The following is a 20413-nucleotide window of genomic DNA, read 5'->3' as shown; positions in this document are numbered from 1 at the left end:
GTCCCTGCAAAATTCTGAAGTCTTTCATGCGACCAATTACCCTCTCAACATGTATTCTGGCATTAGACACTTCTGCATTGGTTACATTTTGGGCAATAGTAAGCTGCACATCTTTCTTTTTGAATTCAGGTGTGATCAGTTCAACTTCTCCAATCAGAAAATCATCTTTATTATTAAAACCTTTGTCAGCCAAAACCTTGTCCTTTTAACTGAACATATTTAGAATACCACAACGACGAACCAACTCTGTACCCGACATATCTCCACCGACAACCCCCGATATATATGACACAGTACCTCCTGGGGTACAAGCAACTAACACTTTATAAGTGTGTCTTTCTTTGTAGCTTGAGTACATTGATGCATTGGTACTATCCAAAGATGGTCTTTCTGTCTGTACTTCAGTACAGTCTATAATTGCACACACCTTGCCAAATCGCTCAAAACATTTTGGATAGTATTTGCTGAGCTCATCTGCAGTGGGCCAATGAATGAGGGGCTTTAGTTCAAGGGCAAGTAGTGATATCCATGTTGATAATGTGACTGATACCACACTACTAGACACTTTAAACATGAATGCTAAGAAATCATGTGTTAAATTGTGGCGCAGCTTCATCAGCGTCATCAAAAACTCGTCTTCCAGACAAAGCTTTTGTTTTGGTCCTGGTTTGTTTGTATTGTTTCTTGGTAACACTTTGTTCCCAAGGACTGTTCACCTTTATAGTATTTCATATTTTTTGCTGGTAATTTGACCTCATCAAATAACCAACAAAATAAACTGTACGATGGCAATCCTGTATGGACTTGGATCAAGTGATCTGAATGTTTAATGGCATGGATGCCAAACCAATTTTCTTTCTGAAGTTTTTGGATTTCTTTGTTGGCATCACAGAGTGCATTTTCTTTTTCCTTCAGCAGTTGTTTTAAATTAGCAATTTCAGTTTCATAATCTACACTTGAGTTAGTGTTCTCATGGTCACTACCTTCATTTTTGCAGAAAAGTTTGCGCTTTATTTTGAACTAGGGGCATCTGTTCCCTGTCTTACAAAGTTGCGTTGTGTTGGTGTTTGATTCTGACTAAGATTTCCTTTCTGATATGAAGTTGAATGTCGGGTATCTGTTCCCTGTCTCACTAAGACTCGTCGTGTTGGTGTTAGATCTTCACTGCAAGGGTAACCTTAAGATATAAGGTGGGATGTGGGGACTGCAGCCTTGGTTGTCCATACTCAAAATGGTTGCTACATATCCGGGTATAGGCGCTTACACTGAAGTGATTGCCACGTCTCAGCAAACGCTGCCATTTTGGAAACCATGACGCCTTTGGACACTTATGCAATTTAATCCTAGCACTACATCCTAAATGTTGTTTTACATGTGGCATAATAATCCACCTGTGGAGAAAATGCAGCCACAAATTAATTTTTGTCCTCATGTAATCCAAATCACTTATCCAAAATCAAACAAATGATGAATAGTCCAGTAAATTGTACAGTTTTAGTCAATATTTCATTTTGAGTGAAATAACAGAGGAAAATATAACACAATTACACTTGTCTTAGACATATCCTTGTTAAAGTCATGTAGTGATGTTGTTTCTGAACTCTCAGCAAGTATATAAGTAGGTTAGATGAACAAGGAAGTGCACTGTGATGGCTCATCAAGGAATCCAAACTACATGTACAGTAGAATCAACAAAGCTACAAATAAAACTAAAATAATTAAAAAAAAATAATTTACCAGCAATAGAACCAGCAAAGCTACAAATAAGCAAAAGTTATTTATTAAAAATATCCTAAATTAGAAAACTAAATCATGGATTAAAATCAAAGGAACAAAATCAGACAACTAATAATACAATATTTTTTTCTAAATGTCGATATTTAATAGAACCAAAATAGTCAAAATACAAAAAAAAATCGTAACGTATCCACAAAGACTGTAATTGATTCAGCATAAGGCTGGTGCCTATTATTCTCTGAACCTCATCAATCTTTGTTTACTATATAAGGATAAAGTACGTACGGTCATTGAACTCAAGTGTACGCTGCTCAAATCATGAAGTTCAACAAATGAAATTTATTATTTGAAATCAACATAAAATGACGACAATATGAAAAACTACGAATGAAAAACTAAGAATAACACATAATTACACAAACTGACGCAAAAAAACGGGCACCAATTAATCTGGGTGGACCCCACCACGAACATGTACAATATCACAATGGTGGCGCCACAGTGTTCTCCCTGAATAAGGTAACAGGGGCGTGGCGCCCTCTTGTAAATTCCGAGCGCCCCCTTGCCAGAAATGAAAAAGATTTATTTTTTTGAAAAATAAAACAATAAAATGTACAGGGAAAAAAGTTGACAGTGATTTACAAGCAAAGTGCAAGCGTAAACGTCGATCCTTCAGGCTGCAAACGTAATTCTTATCGATCTTGCAAATCTCGCAAGTTTGTGATGTCATCCGAGATCATAAGCCCATGTGCAACTCATCGATGGCAGCATGTTTGCATGGCTCAGGCCGTAACGTATCGTTAGCCACGGTCCCTCCATAGGGACCGTGCATTAGGTAACCGACTTTATAGCTGAGTAAACATGCCAGGAGCTTGAGCCGAACCAAGGACAGCAGAGTACACTGAAGTTTTTTAGGAGGTTAGAATTTCGCTTGTGTATTCCTTCCCAAAGCAAAACGACCTATTTTAGGCTCTGCCGGAGGATGAGAACACGTGAGTGCTATGGTGATAAGAATAAATGTATGTCTGTCGCTAAGCTTATGTTTTCGTTTTCAAAAAATGTAATCTTCATTGAAATCACTGAACTGGAATAAAAGTTGTGGAACACCGTCTTAGATTTCTTTTCCTTTGAGTTTTTTATACGAAAAAAAAGCTGAAATAAATACTCCCCAAGTGCCATCAAATAACACCATTTTATCTCTGTTTTTCAAAAGCTCCAACAGCAGGAGGGGGGACACCCCCCTCCTGACCTCCCCCGCGACCGCTTACGCGGTCGCTTGTGGTGCTTCGCACCACGTCTTCGCCCTCTTGTAAAAAAATCCTAGGGAGAACACTGCGCCATTTCTAAGGTTCCGATCAGCCTAAAGATTTTGCATGAAATCAAGGAATTACCAGAGAAAACCACAAATTCACTAAGTCATTTACCAAAACGGCGAGATACCTACTTCTCTGGTCTACTGTAATCATTGTCACAGCCCCAGACAGCGCAACGATGTGACATAATTACGGAGAACCGGTACGTACGCACACAGACGATTTGTTCACGTTTCAATGTTTACGACAGGCGCCGCGCCGTTTCTATATGAACGCAAACTGTCCCACAATCCCCTGCGCCATTCTATCCGCGAAGTGAGCTATGGCTGAATGGCGATGTTTCTGTGTATACGTTCACTTAGATTTTGAATGAAGACAATCAGTAATCGCGTGAAATATAATGTCGAGCAACAAGGTTGAAACTAATGACTGTTTGAGCTGTTACTCACTCAGATATTGGTAAAGGTAACTGGTAAGCAATGGAGATTCATACAGTGATCGGTTTGTCGCCAGGTCTTGACCCGGGCCCCAGACCGTGTGCAGCGCAAACTCCCATGAGGCTGATATGAGACACCCTACCCGGGTGAAAAAATTTGACGTGCAGTTTGGGCTGCTTTCGCATGGTAAAATGCATCGGAATTTTGAAAATGTGATGAAAGTGAGCCCATATATTAAACATAGGGCCAAAGTCCCTGAAGCTACTATAGACATTGATACAAAATTTAAGTATTTCCTGACTGTATGAAATTATCTCACTAAGGTCATCCTAGGGACATGTAAACCAAATATTAGGCCTAAAGCTGTCTGACCAGCGGTTTTGAAAAAACAAGCGACTCAACAGTTGACAGAGCTCTGCTGTGTTATGTAGAGAATAACCTTCAGTGACACATGTATTGATGAAGAAGGTGGATATCTTTGATAGCTCGTTTCAGGATGGCCTGACCAAAAATGGAAAATAATTCCATAAAAATAGAGATTTGCATATTTCATCAAACTATATTAGTCTATAATAGCAAATAAACGAGAGTTAATTACATTCTAATTAAAGTAAACAAGACTTGCTTAAATCAAGATTTACGTCATAAAAAAACAGCATATCTGTCAGGTTATAAAGAATCTTGAGCTGGTTATCTTTTAGTATCGGTATTATTTTCATCCTATTAACCAAGCACATTTTAACTTTCAAATTAATATTGTAAGGAAGTTCTGTTGAATAAGTTAAGACTGTACATGCTCAGAGAAAGCACACTGAAGAGACAAATGTTTGAAACTTAAGAAGTTCAAGGTCATCCAAAGCATTATAAGGAATCATGTTACACTTTCATTGCACTGTTTACACAGATTGTATAAGTGCTATAAATAGCACATGAGGAACCTTACAGCCCAGCTTTACCATAAAAACCCTATCACTTTGACCACTCTCTTAATTGACCACTCTATTTTTTTCCTCAAAAAGTAATCTTATTTTATCCTTACCAAGTCAACCATAAATTGAAATTAGAACTTTCTCTATCTCTATTTAATTGACCACCCTATCATGACAAACTATTATGAGCAATTTCTTTTAGATAACATAAATGGTGGTTCAGAATATATCTAAGTTGGGATTCAGGAAAGTTGCCTTTACATGTTTTAATCCTCCAAGATGGAAAGCATTTCACTTTGAACTGTCAAAAAAAGTTGAACTTTCTTATAATTCCACGCTAAAATTATTTTGGCTTTGATGATTTCCTAATTAATTCAATTATTTAAAATCATATTAATTATTTTTTTCTGGGTGAATTGATAGGGTTTATACAGTACAAGAATTCCATACAAACTTTGACCAAAAATGACAAAAAAATTCCTTAAAAATACACATTTGCATATTTCATCACAATATGAACAAATCTAAGTGGGGTTATCCCTAGGGACCTGTATACCAAATAACAAAGCTGTCTGACCAGCGGTTATGATGAAGAAGATTTTTTACCAAAAACGCCTTTTTTGGCATTAATTTGCCTATTTTCAACAATATCAAAAAATAAAAAAAAACAGTTTCTCAAAATCATATTTTTGATCTACACAACAAATATAAAATCAGTAAGTACTGCGGTTCTCAAGATATTTGAGTGGACGGACGCCTCACAAACGGACATACATACATACATACATACATACAGACTGACGACGGACGCCGGACGGATACCCATCCCAATAGCTTCTATGGACTAAAGTCTATAGTAGCTAAAAAGGACCGAAATAACAGATTAGTATTGGCAATGTTACAAAGTTCAACAACTTTATGCAAATATATGAATGAAAAAACCCTGGACTGCGTAAAAATTTAGTTCAATTACAACTACGGGGACCACTTTGAAGTCAGGGACCACTTTGAGGTCTTCACACATGTGCCTTTATATCGAAAGGCCATCTCTCTGGTACATTATAACATGGTATTTGTCACCCGTGTTGTCCTCAGGGGTATTCACTCTGGGAACGTACTGGTGATGCCAGTCAATAATGCCGATTACACCTTGCAGTGATGACGGATTTTCTTCAACAACTTCAAGATTGACCTTGAACAAAGGGGAATAGAGAAATCTCAGCAGTCTGAACGGAGGGTTACAAATTTGCATATTTTATCGTGTTCGAGAGCCTCGTTTTCGCTACCTCGCTGAGTGCGGAAGTGTGTGTGGGAGAGAGACCGGCGTACGATCTCAAAAACAAGGCCGTGAACTCAAACAGAAACTTATCCTTCTTTTAACTATGCCGATTTTCATTGACAATAAACCATTTATTAAGATTTTTCAAAGTATTTGACCAGAGAATGCAAAATTTTTTTACGATGGCACAATTACCGTGCCAAGGCGGACGATCGAACGACGTATTGGAATCCAACTTTTGCCAAAAAACCTAACTTTTAAGGGTTTTGTAGAGCTTGAGCCAAACTGAAACTTTCAGAAAATGTTCCTTATAGTATCGATAGTAAGTGGTCCAAATTTCAGGGCCGTGCGATATATTGCATGTATTTGCGGCATGATTAAGTGACGCCGTGTAGAGACCGGTGTGCGCATTGAATTGTGGCACGGGCGTCCACGCTGCCGAGTACGGCAAACGGACATTAGAGAGGTTAAGATTTCATACGGGAACGGAACGGGAACGGATACGTCATCACTTTCTGCGCGCTCTCATCATGTTCTGATGATGTCACACGTTCTCTTGTCGTTTGGCAGTCGTTTTCTACGTGAAACGGCCACTTTTCTCGTACACCTTTTCCGAGAGCGATTTTCACGCTCGCTTCGCCATAGACTTGATAATCAAAACTAACATTCCTTTCGTTTTGTATTGTTGTTCTTGGTTTTATCAATCGCCGTCTGATTTTGAGATATTTTAGGTAACAAAAAGGAAAAATTACCTCCTGCAGTGCACTCGCAGACGACGGCACACGCGCGGCGGCAGACGTCGCATACACTGCACTGCCGATAACATTCAGTCTAGACTGAAATTAACATTGTCGTTTGTTTTACTTCCTTGGCTTTGACACGGTTTTTCTGACACAAAGTAAAATTTCAGTATTTTCATTTTTTTTTCTCTGTGTTCTATTAACCTGATATCAGAGCAAAATCCTTAAGACGATGCGACTGTGTGAGTCGGCACGCACACGTCTTAATCTAGACTTGCTTCAAATCTATGGGCATATAAAAAGCAAAACAGCGAATTGAATGTATAAACTTCAGTAGACTGTCGCATTAGTGATAGGCTGTTACGTAGATCGTTAGGTGAACACAGACATGTGAACCTTGCTCGGCTACCCACTTACTGCTGCCGTGGAAAGCAAAGCGACGGGGCCGGTCAAGTCTTAATCCGAATCTGTGCAGAACGTTACGCGTACGGAACGCGTAGCCACTCTACGTTACGTTCTCGCTACGGGTGAAATCTTAACCTCTCTAATAATGCAAGTATAGCTGTTTTACGCTGTTGTTCACGGGTTTCCCATCACGCGTACAGAAATAAGACGCCCTACACGACAGTTCGTTGTACTCACTTCGCTCTGTATTAATCGCGTTTTACAAGTCATAGTACTGCATATTAAGTCAGGTGATGCTGCCGCCCCGTTTTGGATATTTTTTTTCGGTACAAGCTATTTCGGGCGCTACAAACTTGGCGAAATTAGCCACACCGTACGTTACAAGGCGTCGAAAGCAACACACAGAGACAGTCCATGTCCGATATGTAAGTGCCATACACGTCGAAATATAGTTGTGTCGTCCATGGATTCACGTAACTAATTTATCACGAAATATTTATGTACATGGTACAGTTTTCTAAACACACTTAAATTGAAAATTGGGGTTTGAAGTTTCAAAATATCAATATTTAGCCCCTACAATAATAATCCAAATACGACGTCCGATTACTGCGATAGCAGTCCGATTACTACGCACTCAACATCGGGTCAAAAATTTGACAACTTTTACCCTCTAAATACCACTTCCGTCGTGTTAACAGTTTGAGGATAAACACAATAAAGTTTCGAAGGTATGATAATAAGATTTTGTTAAGCTTGTCATTTATGAAACGGCTTTGGGCGAAATTCACCATCCTGTCCGAAAACTATATCACACTGAGTGTAGCACTTTGTTTAGAACGCTTACACAAGCACAATACATACACACACACGTACTCAGTACGTCCGACGTGAAGGCCGCCATGATGGAAACGCGGATTCACGGGTCAAGTTTAAATGTCTGTAAGTTTGTATCCAGACCTTGAGCCAAACTGACATTACGTCTGAACATTTCTAAAACCACGAAAATTCGATTGCAGGTCTTCTTTTGGGCGTAAATATCATTGCATGTATTTGCGGCATCGCTAAACTTGGGCCTTCAGACGATCCCAAAAAACCAATCATATCGTTAAAATGACAGTTTCACAGCATAGAAATTCTAAAAAAATTACATGCGAATACTTTCCAACATTAACAGTATCATTCAATATCACCACAAAGTAGATACGATTGACCAACGATGACGGTAAAATTCAGTGATGAAAATCTCCGTGAAAAATTACTAACGGTCAATCTCCGACTAGAGGGTGCTGTCTGAATTCAAACGTAATCCCCATTAATGTATGCTAATTAGGTACCCTCCGTTCAGGCTGTCAGTGTCATCCACATGCTTTTGTTGCAGTTGTTGTTGTCACCACTGTTGTTAAGATTGTTATTGAACAAAAGGGGAAAGAGAAATCTCAGTGTCATTGACTTATAAAGTTGATATTAACACACCATTCCTTGCTGTTGTTTCAATCATAATGTTGATTGAAACAACAATAGTTTGTTGTGTTTTTAAATATTATAAAAAACCCAAAACAAATAACAGCAAAGACCAAAATTCACCAAGATTTCTCTATTCTCTGTGAATATTCATGTGATGGCAATGGTCATGCAGCAATGCAGTAGAAACCATATTGTCAAAAGGTCATGTTGAGGGGGACTGTGGTGTAGCATGCTGTATACAAAATCATGATCCACTTTATTGACTCATAGAATGTTGTTAAAAGTAAGAAAAAGTATTTGCCTGAATTACAAGGTCACTCCTTTGGGCCAATTCTCTTGAATAGTTGTGCGGGAGGTGGGCCACCACACAGTCTGTATAGTACTTGTGAAAATGATCAAAATGTTCGCAAATCATTCTCGAAACAAGTGTTTCCAGACGACTCCTATGGTTATGCAAAGATTCTAGAAAAGGTAGATATGTGGTCAGCAGAATTTCTGCTGCTTTGACTGTGTTGGGATAATCCAGGTGCCTGAACGAAATTCTATTCTTCGCCGCGTAAGCCATGGCCTACATCAGCATTTTGTTCCTCGTTGTTGTCGATTGGTGCTGTGCAGTTGTTTGTATCTGGACATTGTCCCATGCTAATGAGAACCCAGGATCCAACAAAAACAAAAACAACAACAATAACATAGTGGTTATTGGCACAGTGGTTCACAATGGTAGGAAATATATTTGTTTCATCTATCCTGCATTCATCCATGGATGTAAATCTAATGGTATACATAATTGCCATAAGAAACTCTGAAAGGAAATCTGTAGTCCTGTGTGACCTAAAATCCCTAGCTTCTGTTTAATTGGTACAGTCTTTAATGAGAGCAGTCACAATGTGTCCATCTCTGCAGGAGTTGAATGATGTTAATCTAAGGTTATAGCGTTTCTCACTGCCATCAAGGAGATACTTTCAAACCTGCTGTTATGTACACCCCTCTAATCATGGCACATTTTCAAGACAAAAAGTAACAATTTCAATTGAATTGTACTTCATTAAACAAAGCGAAGTTTTTCTGTCCCAAGGGTGTTTAATAAACAGGTTTCACTTGCTGTATAATATGATGAATAGTTCTATACTGAAGAGAATGGAAGGAATCTTAAGCAATACTGTTGTTCAGATTCTTTCAAACTTACTTAATGTTTTATCTTGACTTTCGTCGGTACCTTGACTTTCTTCTGCTTCTTCATTAATAGCGAACAGACATCTGCCTACCCTGGTATGTCCTGCCCCTTGCTCAGGGGTACATGCAGCCTACAGAATGCAATCTTACTTCACAACTACATAAAAAGTTCATCAACGATGTATTTGATGCACAAACTTTGCTTTGAAAGTCTGAATAGTAATAAGCCAGTTTCTCAATTAAATTTTTTTTAAATCATATTGTTTGCTTTTTTCAGGCCAATGCAAATTTAAGAGGTATTAAAGTTTTAAATTACATATACTTACGGTCCCCTCTGATTCGATGTCATGAATCCATTCTTTTATTTTGTTGTCATGTGAACTCTCTGGGCGATCAACAACTTTCCGTGCCCCTGATTAGGATAGGCAATGGCCCAATACCTTTTGAAACACTGGAAAAGCTGTGTCACAGAAGATATACAATTATAAATTGACAGCGATTTTATTTCCCGTTTACTTACAAAAATGTATGGATATATGCTGTATATGTGTACTTTTATTTATATGTTGATAGTAATTAAGAAATAAACAAGACTAGCAACAGGTATATCATGATAATTTGATCACTTTATCACATTATATACACGAGTGCTAGCGAGTGTATAGATAGAGTGAACTGGTCAAAATTAAGTGGTATACCTGTTGCTAGGGTGGTTTATTGGTATTATATCACAACAGTATATTGAAATTGTGGCCTGGAACGCCAAAAACGGATTTTTGCTCAAGCTGAAAGCTCGCGCGTATGCCAGCCATGGTATATCGCTAATATACCACGGTTGTTTTCGCGTCTCGACCATCAATATACTGGTATGATATAATTTTTCATAACCCCCTGTAACCATGGTGGTCTAAATCTGATGTCACTACCATAGGTGAGTAGCAGTCCAACTTTACTGTAGGTTGCTAAATATATATCTTGGCGGTAAAATGCATTTCATGTTGTTCAGAAATCTGAACTTATAACAAATGAAATGAACTTTTATTAAGTAGGGGGAGAATGAAAAGATATGAATCACTTACTCTTGCACTACAACCATTTTTCCACATTTGCACTGAATTTACTCCAGCCCAAAAGGTAAACTTTGCAGGATTCCTGATATGCAACAGATTCATGAGGAGGCTACCATTCTACCAATTTGGCCTGTTGTTGGATGTTGTTTGCCTGCAGAGATTCTGTAAATAAGAATTACACGAAGCATCATCATGGTTAATTGACTGGTATCAAGGTGTGTATCAATAGTTGTAATTTTGGGTAAAAAGTATAATCCACGGGTCACCACATGACATCTGGTATATACACATGGAGTTGCAAGAGCATTGTTTAAAATTGCAGCTGTCGGGGACCAAGCTGAAGACCATATAGATTTTAAGCTAGTAAAATGGAAATAATTTATATAGGACATAAAACGTCAGACATAGTACTTAATTTAGTTTATCTGCATTTTCAATGAGACAACAAGCTTCTTATACTTAAATTACATTTCGAGCTATTCATATCTTTGTATTTTATTTACAATTTCAGTGTCTTGTAAGCCCTTGGGGCTGGGTGTGGCAACCAAGCTGTTTAAGACCACACATGACACTTTAATAAATAAATATAACATAACATAACAATAACTTAATACTTACTCTTTCATGCATCTCTTCATTGCCATTGATGTTATACAGGTGAAGGTAATAGGTAGGTCTTGCTTTCTTCATCCATGATCTCTTCCCAAGGGAATGATTTTAGATTCTCCATCGTCACTCTCTTTGATGTTAGAGGCTGGCCTTAAAAGTAACTCCTCATCTCTGCCTTAAGCATATTTGATATTACTTTAATGAATGCACATCTTGCAGAACGGCTACTTTTGATCAAAGCCCTAAAAGCCCGTGTATAGTCACATTGTTTTATGGCTTTTACTGCTATTTGTCTGGCATAAGTAACCTGAAAAAATGTTGATAGACAAATTTGTAACTTAGACGTCATTGGCCTCTATAATTCTATCTTAACTAGTCACAGTCACCTGCAATGTTTATCTCTTTTGTGGCAAACTTCAACAACAATATCAGTCAGTCAAAATAAAACAAGTGCTATATTTATTTTGTTGATCACAATAATTCAAAAAGGTGTGTCTACCTTAGCTTTTGGATTGATGTTTATATTCACAATAACAACAATGTCAAATAAACATTGGAATCCACCAGAAATATTCCACTACTCATGACATTCCATGCTAATGGAACTGTTCTGAATTACCTTCGCTCTATGTGGCAAAACCTTTGAACTCTTGACTGGTGTTCCACCAATTCTTCTTCGCTTTGAAGTCTGTATCGGTGATTGCGCTGGTGATCGTATGGGTGAGATCTTTTTCGCTATGTAGCTTTCCTTGGCCTTGTTCTCAAGAAAGGATTTTGAGAAATTCCCATACTTTTCCATAGAGTGTTGCACTTTAGACAAAGTACTTGCACAACTTATACATAAATACCGTGTCTTGCCTGGTGATGCTTTTAAATCATATACACATTCTAAAATCTCTTCAGCAGTGAAACTTGAACTAGGTAGCTTAGAATCTAGTCGCTGTCTCAGAAAACCTCTCTTTTTTAGGGCAAAATGCCCACTGCAATTGATGCACACATGCTCCATTGCAGAGGAAGTGTAAGTATCAGAAGAATGAAGCATTGTGGGATTTCGTTTATTACTCAAAGGAATTCAATCACGTTGGCAATTAGTATAATGACAATCAGTAACATCTGTTTCCAATTAATTAATTGAGTAAGAAATGCAAAATTATGGTATTGTAAGACTATGTATTTATTTGTTTAGTTTATTGAATAAGATATATTGCTTCAAAAAAAATATGGGAATCATACACCTATCATTTTATCAAATGAATGGTAAAATTCTAGAAATTTTACATATTTCTTAATTTACTCCTTTTGCGCGCCTCTATCAGTGTTGTTTTCCAAAGTTCGATATCGCAGTGTTCTTTTGTTTGCAATGCTTGCTTTCGCGCGGGTGCTCTTGGGTACACGAGAAATCTTGAACAAGACTAACAATGGAGGCATGTATGCGAACACTTCCCTCGCATACAGAGATAAAAGTGGGCTTTGAGTAAGATTCCAAGCGCAGCTGAGCACATCGTGTACCTAAATGTGGTGGGTATGCTCGTAAATGGAGATCGACGGAAGTTTTTGATTCAAAATCGGCTGTTTTCGGCGGAGAAACTGCGCGCCGTATTTCCGAGGAGCTACTAGCGGGTTTGCCAATGGCAGTCTGCACGGCTGTGGTGGGAGGCCGTATAACACCGGGATCACACAGCCCTGCCATGCAGAGCTAGTACCAGTCAAGCTCGAGCACCGTAATGAGATCACCCAGCACGGACGGCCGCAGCTGTTTACCGGCTTTCATTAGCCGCTCCTGCGTACTTGTGTGCGGAATACAGGGTAGCCGTACGTATCCACGGTGTTTTTGTGCGGTCGATGTTAGTTTCAGTTTTTATTAGCTGTGCATGGCAAGGCTGTGTGGTTACCGGCTGTATACTAACTCCGTATAACGCCGGTAACACACAGCCCTGCCATGCAGAGCTAAGTTTTTATATGCTTGCTAGCTACTACTATGCGAAAACAGCAGAAAAACACTCATTAAGGGAGAAGCATTTGATTTCTGGGAGGGGGTATGGAGGATTTTGAGAAAAAAATTTGTCACCAGATGAGATAGAAGAAAAAAAATTGACCTTGTCATGGCCTGAGAAAAAAAAATTGTCATAACAGACAGAAGTAAAAAAAATTGTCACAATGCACCAGAAATTAGCAAAATTTGGAAACCTTATTCTCATGTATTCTTTGCCGGCAGGCACCCATAGGCGGCGCAAATGTTTTTACCACAAGCAATTCTTATGTTTTTTTCCCAGCACTTATGATATAAGCATGCACTACATAGGTCTACTTTACACCTCAGTACACTCAATGTTTTCCTTCCCTTTTCTGACCCCAGAAATTATACAACCGCGGCAAAGCAAGTGCATAGATAACTGATTGTAATACAAACATAAACTACAATAGCAACAAGTACCGGAAAACCTTAAAGTGTAGAAGCGGCACCTTTATTTTACTTGATAAAGAGCTAATAAACCACGGGGTGCTTGGTTTAGATATGATAAGTCTCCTTGCCAAACATAAATATAAGAAATCGACCTGGCATGGACTTCCTGAAGACACTACCATTTATTTGGAGGGGGGTTAATATACTAAGACACCTACCGTATGTTACTAGTAACGTTATCAATACAATTCATTTACATCGTAAACTTGTAGACTTGTATTGAAATACTATACTGTGTTCATTAATGGGTTCTGTATTAAATCTGGACTATATTCTGGACGATCCATGTAAGGAATGGGGCCCTGACCTGGCTTGTACTCCGTGTTTAAAATACTGTGACCTTGACTCACTTTCTCTCCAACAACACGTGTCAGAGATATAACTTGTGCAGTGTTGTGTGGAGAAGGTAAACGTTATGGCGTTCGCTTTCCAAGTTCAAGTTGCTTATTGCAACAATACGAAAACGCGACAAGTATATTTAGAGCGGACGTTAAATTACAACGAATTCATGATACAGCTGGTGGAAAAAATCACGTCCCTGAGGTTTGCCGAATTTCAAGTGGCTTATGAAAATGACGAAGGAACGTGGATTATGAGTGACAATGAAGTTGACATCACTGACATGTATCGATGTGCCACTGCAGTCAATAACGCTGAGTACCGGCGAATCAAAATACGAATCATGGAAGGATGTTTACCCGTCATCAGAGAGACCAGTGACTGTGACAGGCATGGTGAAGAACGATGCAACAGCAATCCGAAGAAACTGAAATTTGACCGCGATAATGTTACAACCTGTAGTCAACACTTGCAACAGCCAGTCGAGTCTGATGATGACGATCCTTACGACGGTAACACCACTTGAACTTGATGTAAAAGCAAAGAAAGAAGATGCAGGGGGAAACGAAAATAATTGAGCTTGATATTGCGAGAGAAAATGAGAAGTATGTATCGAACGTCATGGAAGATTCAACGAAAAAGAGGTGTTCAAAGTGTCATCTACGCGAGGGACACAGTCGAAAAAACTGTCCTTTAATGTAAATCTGCGAGCGTGTGCGGCGACCTCAGCCATCCAGCGCACATCGACGAGAAGAAAGAACTAAACATCTTGGGAAAACAACGCGATGATTTGAATAGGGATATAAAAAAAAAAAGCAAATGGAACTCAAACAGAAGACAGAACTGTGCGAAACACTAATGTCCTCCTTTGAGAAGAAAATAGAAGTAGCATTGATTAATAGTAACAGAGAACTGTATATGGTGAACACAGCAGCAGGACCGCGGCCGAAGCGATATTTGCTGAACAAACATAAAAGCATACTGCGTACACATTATGGAGGTAAACTTCCGGGCAATTTAGATGAAGCAAAGAAATCGTTTCCGAAGATTATCCATCGTTATACGAACAAAATGCGCTTGGGACCTACAAGTAATAGCCTTGCGGAGTCCAGAGATACCAATCGGCGTCGTTTACTTGAAACTAATCCAGTGCGACCTATAACATTTCCGTCAACCGCTTCCACCCATACCGAAGAAGTCGCTGCGACACAAAGTGGTCAAGCTGTAGGCACAATTTCGGAAGTGACTGGCAAACAAAATCCGATCTATCCGACAAGTCGTAAAGAAGAGGCTGAACAGATACAGCGTGCTGTAACGCTCAGTAGTACTCAACGCAATTCGCCTTTCGAGGCATCTCATCACGTGTCCTCTCCCACAGTAATTCACAACACCATGGCCAGACGACGGATCACTCGAACTACTATGCATGTCACCCTTCTATGGTTATCCAACAATGTATATATAGTCAACTAATGCCATACTACATTCAATCCCCTTCGCCGTATGATGCTATGTATGGAGCAGGGTCATTTCCTATGACAAGTAACTTTTCTATTCCAACAACACCGCCTGCACCGCCTCCGGCTAAATTTCTCATCAATCCAACAGGACGCTACTACCGATGGAAGTTCCACTGTACCGATTACTCCATTTCCAAGCATCCATTAACCGTCAGCACCTCCGTCGGAGTAAATGCCCTTTCTCTAAAACATTGCGATACAGAACTGTACTTTCATATAACTCGGAATTATACTTGAAAACTCAAAAGAGGAGCGAACCACTTTAAATGATTTAGGCAAACCTGCTCTCTTTCTTGAACACGTTAATTATAATAAACGACAAACGATAGTGAACTTTGAAAAGCTGGATGGATAGCTGTCAAATTCTTTAGTAAATTTGTTTAACGAGAAAGTTTTATTGTTATCTTTTCCGTTTCCGTTCTTGCATTAGATTTTCTATGGCATTTTCCATGAATCCATTTTCACCATGGAAAATGTTGTTCTGTTATTTCGTCATTTTCTCGTGTTAATGTGAGTATGCGTAACACGATTGACTGAATACTTCATAGTACACAAGTTGGTGTGTATGATTGCTGAGACATTCAGATATCTGCAAGCGTTTTTTCATCTCTCTTAATCATCCTCCTACGCGGACTTTAGTATTATCACTTCAGTCGAAAGACAATGTCGAACTAGAATGCCAACACAAAATGTATCTTTGACCTGAAAATTATCAACATGATGAAACCGTCATACACGTATACAGTTAGTTGTTTATTCTCTTTCATTGGTTATTTTTCGATTGTAATAAAGTTTTCATGTCTGTAACAGACTGCCTTTTTTACATGATGCTGTTTATTTTTCTTGTTACGTCGGGAGTATAGATAGAAGTCCTTTTGATGATATTATAGGGAGTGTAATCTCCGTGCTTTCTGTTGAAAATAATATTGATTTCGAAGCCAGGAGGTCGCATCGTGAGAAATGCTAAGGTAGGTATACCAACTAACTCCGCATCAGTAACCTCATATCCGGGGCCAGTGAAGTAGTAAAATCATGGGTTGTTGACAACATTATGTTATGTTAATCTATTTTAATCCAAATTTAAATATTGTATGTGACAAAATTACAAAAAAATAAATCTAGCTCTCTATGATGTTCGACTGACTTTGAAGACACGTGAAATGTGTCACGTGAAACGCAGGAACAAAGTATATTTAGTGTCCCACAGATTGGAGAAATCTGTAACAGTACAATAACATGAATTACAAAACTGTAATAAAAAGTGTCTATCTTTCGAGCTACCTGTGAACAGTTACATGTATAAAAATCTAAGATGAAATGAACCTTTACATGCAATACATACTCAGACACGGGGATCAAAGTGTACAAAGGCCGGTCGGTAAATCAATTAATGTTCACACATGTAAATATCCCGTGGCCCGGTAAAAGCCCAGAGCACAGTCGTTTGGTGGGCTATTCAGCTCTGGGACTATTCGCCCCATAGACGAGTGTACAGAAGCGAGAAACACCTAAAGTCTGGAAACAGAATGGCTATAAAAACCACGCCATGTCACATTCCGTGTCCGATTTCACTATGAAAATTAGGAAGTTCATCTATCATGTAACCGTCGATCGTTCCCTATCATTCTCAAAATTCATACCTGGTACTTAATTTGCTTCAAAAACGCTCGTTTCGTGTGATTTTCGGCCGAATTCGACGGACACATCGTCAAAACATAAGCGTGAGCAACATTCCGGTCACCTCTTGGGTACCTCCACTTTACTGATGTTGGCGCCGCCTATCCATGAGGGATGACTGGAATGTTGCTCACGTTTATGTTTTTGCGAGATGTCTCTCGAACTCGGCCGAAAATCAAACGAAATGAGCATTTTGTAAGCAGATGAAGTATCAGGTATGAATTTTCGTGTGATTTTACGGCCGAGTTCAGAAGGTACCTCGCCAAAACATAAGGCATGAACAACCTTCCAGTCACCCCTCATGGGTATGCGGTGCTAACAGTTGAGGTGCCCAACGTCCACTGTGAGGTGACTGGAATGTTGCTCACGCTTATGTTTTAGCGATGTGTCCGTCGAATTCGGCCGAAAATCACACGAAACGAGCGATTGTGAAGCAAATTAAGTACCAGGTATGAATTTTGAGAATGATAGGGAACGATCGACGGTTACATGATAGATGAACTTGCTAATTTTCACAGTGAAATCGGACACGGAATGTGACATGGCGTGCTTTTTATAGCATTCTGTTTCCAGACTTTAGGTGTTTCTCGCTTCTGTACACTCGTCTATGGGGCGATTGGTGCCAGTGCTGAATAGCCCACCAAACGACTGTGCCCAGACTCGTCCATGAACTTCAAACGCCTAGGCTCAACTGTATACAAATAGTCCATGTAGTTCTAAGTGTACTCCAAATTTGCAAATATGAATCTCTCTCGTGCGATTGCAGTGCACCGTTTCCTCGTCCATTTCCCCTCGGTGAAATAATTACGTACAGTATGTCGTATCGTTCGTTTGCTAACGTCGGTTGGCGAAACTAGCGACAACCGAACTTTCATTTCCCATGATGTCATTCCGGGGTTTTCAACCTTTAAACTTTCTAAGTTAGTAAGTATGCAATCTCTACATCCAATAACTTCCTGGGAGTATTTCTTACCGTAGGATGGTATCTACTTGAAGAGGTTAAGACAAATCTTCGCCATATTTTACAGACTGACTGAGTATCAACGTGAAGGCGATCGCTTACTTGTTGGAAAGTTCCTCTCGATGTGAATCCCGTTTGCGGGTCTCCACCCAACTGCTGAACTAGTTCAACAATCAGAGATCGTACATCATTACTCAGAGATTTTCCCCTGTGATATTCTCACCCCATTTTGTTGGTGTACATTTCTGCGAGTTGTACTGTAGTGAATGGAGTACAACAATTACACGAGTTAGTCGAATTTTGAATGTGCCGCCAAGCTCGAAGGGGATCGAGAAACGCCACCCTGCTGAGATTTCTTACTGATAGCGACTAAGTATAGATAAACAAGGCGCAGTTAGACTACATATTAATTACTATTAGTGTTTGTATTATAATCAGTTACCTATGCACTTGCTTTGCCGCGATTGTATTTCAGGATTTCTGTTGCAAAATCTCGATGGCATAGGCACTATCTAAAGGGGACTATTTGACTTCTGTAAATTCTGAAAATTTAAAACACAAGACAGGAGTCAATAAACTAGTGTTAAAACCAATATATTATTCTCTCAATATAAATGTGTAAGAAAGATGTACAAGTTGACGATGAAAAATTGAGGAACAACAAATATAATGAAATACAAAATTTGTCTGCTGTAGCACATTTGTATTCTCTATGTCACCTACTTTTTTAACAAGTTCAATTCTCCCTTCCTGAGTATTAAACCATGTCTGACATTGTTCACATAGTCTGTCAAATTCAGCATGTGTGTCACACTGTGTCCAGTCTTATGATGAAGTAAACTGTCTCCATAATGATGGAGTTTACTGTCCTAATAATCATCAAAAGGTGAATTCAAACATTCGCTTAGACGGTACGGTGCATGCATATGTCATTCATTAACTTGCACTTTTCTTGGTGAACTGCAAGGTGAAGAGTTGAAAGATGGTTTCTCAGACTTTCTGACTTTCTCTTCCGTTGATATGGTGCACCAATTTCATTCTCTGAGTATGCCATAGTGGTGCTTGATTGCCTTAAGCTTGAAATTTGTAAACATGGGTAACAAGTTAAATTCCCTTATATGTTTATACTCATTAGCAAATGATTTTGTAAACATTTTATAAATCGGGAGATTGCATTACTAAGGAATTTATTATTTTCATACACGGTCCTCTGCATACTAATATTCAAAAGACCTTCAGAAAGGTTTGCAGTATCACCTGCATCAGTGAAAAATCACTTTCATAAGATATAGGATAGGTTATTGGTTTGTTGATACGATATCGGCAAAAATTAAAGGATGTCGGGCCCCGTACTCTAACACCCTCTGGGAAGAACACGTAGTACTACATGTATTTTATCCCAGGAACGAAATAAAGTTGCAGTTGACTAGGTAGATGTCGATGTTAGATTAAGGAAAGTATATAAACGAGTTGAAATCGTGAAAGGTTACAAACATCGCTATATATACAATCGCTCTACTATCTTTCCACATTTCCCGCATTCATTTGACAAAATTGAAAATGTTCATATTCGTCTCGAGTTGTTGCATCTGGCTGACTGGAAACTAAACGGGGAGGGGGGACTGATTGAACGTTTATGAGGTGACGATGTGTATCACTCCAACTCGACGAACCGATTTGTATTTATAGACGAACGATGCGTCTATTTGCCTACTACGGAGTTGCATGGAGGTAATAGACGTTTTATCTTCCTGGTAGTTGTAAATCGAAAAAAGTGTAAATCTGACTCGCATAAAATTACATCGCTGCCGGGACAGAAATCTCTCATTTTGCACTTTTGAAGTTTCGTTTAGGGGGAGGGGAGGGGTTTTGATCTAAACGAAGGAATTTCGTTTCTTGAACTTCTGCGGCAATCTGAGACGGTCCCGAAGTTTAGTATGCTTAGCAATACACCGGGAATCAGTTTTTCACACAATCAAGGAGTATACCTTTGCTCCATATTAAAATAAATTAAGATGTATCGTAATATTGTACGTCATCTGAAGACAGTTGCATTCTGATGGAAAGTCCCCTCGTTAAAATTACAATTAAACAAAGTAGTTCAATTTGCCAAGCGGATTGTAAGGCAAGTAAAACCATTATGATAAAATTCAATATGTGAGTTCATATGTGAGTTCATAGTCCCATATTCAGCAGAAGACCACTTTCTCTTTTGACAGGCGTCAGAGTAATCAACGACCCATGACAGATATATCCCTGCGTTTGGTTTGTGATCGACATTTGTTATCATATT

This window comes from Ptychodera flava (assembly GCF_041260155.1).
Source record: "Ptychodera flava strain L36383 chromosome 3 unlocalized genomic scaffold, AS_Pfla_20210202 Scaffold_27__1_contigs__length_13241970_pilon, whole genome shotgun sequence".
In the NCBI taxonomy this organism is placed as follows: domain Eukaryota; kingdom Metazoa; phylum Hemichordata; class Enteropneusta; family Ptychoderidae; genus Ptychodera; species Ptychodera flava.
The sequence above is the reverse complement of the archived record's forward strand: the minus strand, read 5'-3'. Positions refer to the sequence as shown.